The sequence below is a fragment of the Sorex araneus genome, chromosome 5 (genome assembly GCF_027595985.1).
Source record: "Sorex araneus isolate mSorAra2 chromosome 5, mSorAra2.pri, whole genome shotgun sequence".
NCBI classification, from domain to species: Eukaryota; Metazoa; Chordata; class Mammalia; order Eulipotyphla; family Soricidae; genus Sorex; species Sorex araneus.
Window position 1 is genome coordinate 186,244,081 of NC_073306.1, and position 5,647 is coordinate 186,249,727.

At 31.6% G+C, this 5,647-nt stretch overlaps 1 non-coding gene across 1 annotated transcript; it reads right to left on the reverse strand.

Moving 5' to 3' along the window:
* Positions 1 to 304: 304 nt before the first annotated feature.
* On the reverse strand, positions 305 to 427 carry LOC129405429 (small nucleolar RNA SNORA26). Its single transcript, XR_008630574.1, has one exon. It is a non-coding gene; the product is annotated as a small nucleolar RNA SNORA26 (small nucleolar RNA).
* Positions 428 to 5,647: the final 5,220 nt, after the last annotated feature.

Sequence of the window (5,647 nt, forward strand, 5' to 3'; positions counted from 1 at the left end):
ACTAGAAGATATATCACATACACACAAGAACAAAAACTAGACCAATATCCCTGATGAACAAATACTGGAATATTCAATGTAATTTACTAAATTAAATTCAATAATGATAAAAGGAATGTAATCATAATGGCACATGAGATTCATCACAGACCTTTTATTGGTACATCACCATTAAGCTTTGGTAATTTTACTACATTATTTTGATGCTCACTCTTCTCAGGAGGTAAAAATTTTGTAGTTGCTGCCATTGGTAATGGTAATAATTACTTTAGAAGTGAGATAAACTCCCACCATCTTTCTCACCCAGTTTGTCTCCAGGCGGAATCCAAAGAGGAGTTTTACAATCTCCTCTCTAGGTTTTATAGATTCTTACTTTACCTTTCTGCATTGTCAATGTAAAGCAACTGCATCAATTTTAGAAGGGTACAAGGAAACTCAACGGGAGGGGAGTAAGATTCCCTTGAGTAGGTCTGTTGGTCACAGTAGAGAAATAACCTCCAAAACTCTCCTAATATCTCCACAAAGGAGAACCGAATTTTACAAAATAAATACCTACAATGTGAGATGCACAAGGTCTTTTGGATTATTTTAATAGTAATCAAATATTAATTGCATTAATTGTATTTGTTAATCACTGTCACTGTATCATTGTCATCAATTTGCTCGAGCGGGCACCAGTAACGTCTCCATTTTGAAACTTGTTCTTATTGTTATTGGCATATCGAATATGCCACGGGTAGCTTGCCAGGCTTTGCCGTATGGGAGAGATACTCTCAGTAGCTTGCTGGGCTCTCTGAGAGAAGAATCAAATCCCGGTCAGCCGCGTGCAAGGCAAATGCCCTACCCACTGTGCTATTGCTCCAGTCCATTAGTTGTATTAATTATAAAATTTTTCAATTATGGAAGATGTACATGTATATATTTATTATAAATATTTATTTTAAGTAGTAACTACAATTGAACCAAGCTTCTGGAGGTATCTCTCTGTTGTCACAATTGCACCCTGCTGAATGAAATATCAAAGCACTGAACCATATTAGGGCACTGAGCATAAGGATAGAGACTCATGTATAAATGAGGTTAATAACTTGTGAGAAAGCAGGGCTTTGTTCCTAGATCTTTCACAGTTTTTTTTGCTAACACAAAGTAGTTCTTTAGAAATATTGTCTGTCTGTGGAGAGTTAATGACTCTCGTCATAAAGCTAATACACTGTGCTTCAGTAGTCTTGGAACTCATTTGTGAAGTCGCACTAATCTGACATTCCTCTGCTATTTTGGTTTAGCTCCAGAAAGGTTTTCTTATTTCCCCTACCCTTCAAGCTGAGAATCCAGCTCTTCTGGTGTTCTTGTGTCATTTCTAATCACTTTTGTTTTGGGAGACAGTTCTGTAATTGCGATTTTTCAATATACAATAAAGCAATTTATTAAAGAAATAAGGAGCATTTGGAAAATGTCATGGCCCTTCTTTAATACCTCTCTGCATTTCAGGGCACATTTTTCCTATGTTGCTCTTGCTTACCCTTCGCATTCTATCTCTCTTTCTCAAGCCATTTGAGTACATTGAGTCTCCTAGCGGACTACCACAACATATGTATATATAAGAGAGACAGTGTGTGTGATGACCTAAGGCAAACAGATTCATCCACTTGATTAGTTTCTAGACCATTATGTCCCTTGTAATGGGTTTTGATTATTTCTTTTGCTTATACACATTCTTCAACTTTTCCTCTCTTTTTTGAGGATCTACAACCATTTAGAAATGCAACTATATACTAAATTCTCAAGAGAAATCAAACCACAAAGCAAAAGAAAAAATATTTTATTTATTTGTCAGCGAGTTTGTTCCCTTATTTTTTTAACATGATTTTGTTTTGTATTGTTTGTTTTCTTAAAGTACTTGTACTCTAGAGATTGCACAGACTGTGTTCTATTTCATATACTACCAGAAGAGCACATTAACGCACATTAACTTTGAGACATATATAGTACTATTAACTTCTCTTTATAAAAGAAAAACTAAGTAATTAATTTCAAAGAATGTCAATCACTTTTGGAGGTAAATAAATTAATTTGCTCAGTTTGCACCACTAGTAAGTGACAAACCTGGGTTGTGTACCAAAACACTAAGTCTTATCTCACTGTAGATGTCAATTTCCCAAGTATTACCTGTAATATAGTTCAATTGATTTATGTTGAATTTAGCAAAAAGGAAAAATATCAGCACATGGCCAGATATATCTTATTTGAAGTCATCTCCCCTAAAATGATTTATAATGGCAGTCATAATGTAATTTTTAAGAATCAGTTTCTTAAATAAAATGATAATCTTGCTCTAAGTGTGGTCTGATAAAAATTATGTGCATGTATATGTCCAATTATGTCTAATTTGCAATGAAAAAACATTATACAAAAAGTCGGTGATTGAATAACTTTTTGATAAGTCCATTTTCTTTCATCAAAAATGTTATACTAGGCTATTCCTTGCCCCTACATCATGTATTGTTCTGATCTTTATTTTTCAGTGCCAGTGATCAAACCCAGAGCTTAACATATGCAAATCAGTGCCATACTACCCATACTACCGAGCTACATCCTCAACCCATTGTTCACCCTTCTCTTGAATTATATGAAATTGAATATTCCACCATTCAGAAAAGGTTTTTGGTTACATTCCATGTGTCAGCTGACTTTTACATTCCTGCCAACAATATATAGAAGTTCTAACATTACACAAGAATTCTCTAAAGAAATGCATATCAATTAATCATTTTGGAAATAATTATTTTGATGATTCATTACTTTTCTATTTAGATTATGTACATGTACAATGAATATGTGTAAATTAATATTAATCCGTAACAGATATATTATTTTGAAATAATTTCCCTTGTTGTAATGCATGTCCATTTGTGTTGTTTCCTGTTCCTTATACTGTGCTTTTAGTTTAATGGAACCCCACTAAATTATTTTCACATTTATTGTTCATAATTTTATATCATAACTAAGAATAATTTCAAAAACTGATATCATGATGTTTTCCCTCAAGTTTTTTTCTAGAAATTTTGCTTTTTCAAGTGTTATGCTTCAGTATTTTATTAGAGTAGATTTTTTGGTTTTTTTTTTTTTTCTTTTTGGGTCACATCCAGCGATGCTCAGGGGTTACTCCTGGCTCTGCACTCAGGAATTACCCCTGGCCGTGCTCAGGGGACCATATGGGATGGTGGGAATCGAACTCGGGTCTGCCGCGTGTTATCACTCTAGCCCCGTAGAGTCGATTTTTTCAAAGTTTAAACAAATAACTGCATTCTCTTGCATGTGTAGATCTAATTTTCAGAACATCATTGATTGGACAGGCTATACTTTCACCCATTGTGTACTGTAAAATATGAGTTGATCATATATGCTGAGACTCAATTTTTGTATTCTTTATTGTATTCCATTTGTTTGCAAATTTATTTTTATACCAGTTCTTAATGTTTTAATGAATATAGTCTTCATAGCTTGATAGCAGAAATTGTGAAGTTCGTAGCTTTTTTAATTTTTTCTCATGATTTCTTTATTTCAAGTCTGTTCTGATTCTATTCTAGGATATGTTTATCTTTTCTGTAAGAAGTGCCCAACATACTGCAATAATAATTTTATTTTAATAGTACCATCTCCCAAACCATCAACATGTACTATTTCTATTTTCAATGTCTTTTTAATATTTCTCATAGGTATTTAGTAGTGTATTATGTACTTCAGTTTACACATTATTCATCTCCTTGATTAACTTTATACTTATCATATTATTTCTGCTGCCTTTATAAATTGTATTATTTTATTAATTTACTTTTTAGATAGTTTAGTATTACTTAGTTGAGATAGCTTATTTCTGTATTCTGATATGATATACTGAAATTTTACTTAATTCATGCATTAGGACTTGGTGTTTGTGTGTGTTAATTCATGCATTAGGACTGTGTGTGTGTGTGTCTGTGTGTGTGTGTGCATTTGTAGGTTTTTTTGGGGTAGAGTGGTAAACAATCATGCCATCTGCAATGATTTCTTTTCCTTTCTGTTGTGAATCCTTTATATTTATCTCATATGATTTATTATTTTGATTAGAATATCCAGTAATATGTTGGATAGAAAAAGTGAGAATTTATTTCCTTATATTACTCCTGATTGCAAAGAAAAATCTCTCTTTTTAGAATAATATCAGTTGGGATTTTTTATTTATGGCGTTTATTATACCATGATATATTTATGTTGTAGTGAATTTATTGAGGTTTTTACCACAAGATGCTGGTAGATTTTTCAAATAACTGTCCTTTTCCTCCTTCAGAAAAAAAATAATGAAACAATTATTTTGTCCAGTAAATTCCACTCCTGGACTAAAAACAAAATAATTGAATTTGAAATGCAGATTAATATGTTTACTCATGCAGCTATAGAATTATACATAAGATCTAAGATATATAAGACAGAATATATGTGCATAGATGACTGATATGTAAGCAAACAATGTATATATAAGTATATATGTATATAAAATACTATTATTTAATCTTAAAAGTAGAATAAACTGTGTTATATGGTATGATATAGAGAATGCTGAAGGTATTTGATGAGCACATGAAGCCAGTCAGAGAAGGGTGCTTATGACATGGCAGCACTTATATGAGTGCTTAAAGTAGCCAGACTAATAGACAAAGACAATAGAATTTTCATTACTAGGCCAGGCCAAGAATCATAGAAGTAAGGATGCTGTCTAACTGTACAAAGTTTAAATTATGAAGGACAAATAAGTTTGAGGGTTTTTTTGTGCAAGTTTGCCTCCAGTCACCAACATTATACTATGGACTTAAACTTTTAATAGTGTAAATCTTGTGCTAAGTCTTTTCGTCACACATAAAAAAGAAAGAAAGAAAAAAACGAAGTATTATATTAGTACCTTAAGGATTCATTTGTTTCCTTTCATATCCAATATTCTGAATTTAATATAAACTTAACAGGCTTGTCAAAAGTGTGTAATGTAAAGTGCCAAGGCACTTCTAAATGAGTACTCATTTAAATAGTATTTAATAGAAATATCATTGATATTTGGCTTTATAATGTAGAAGTGCTCACATGGCGAGGAAAACACATCAGGATAGGAAAAATAGGAAACTTTTTATATTTCTGTGACAAACTGCATTGAAGTGATTCTTTCCTTGATTATAAGAAATATATAGAACTTAAACCCAATACTGATTTGAAAATCAATATCAAGAAGTAAATAAGGTAATAAGTACTGCCCCTTTATCAATAAACTCTTGAGACTTTGTCTTAATTTATAAAGAATTTCTGATTATTAGGCATTCAGGAAATAGCATCTTATATTTTTCATTACATGAGTGCTTTCATATTTTGATTAACTTTTATAATTCAGGGTGATTGAAAATATTTATCATTTCATTTATTTTATAGGCATAACCCATATAGAGGTTTTAAAAAAGAAAATAAGCACTCTCTTGCTTATTACAAAACCAATTAATTTTTCATGTTTATAATTTATAGACAATCTTTCATATATCCTCTATATTACTATTTCTACTCTGAGATTCACTTTTAAAGCAAGAAGTTTGACAAATAGATATATTTATTTAATTCATTTTCTCACATG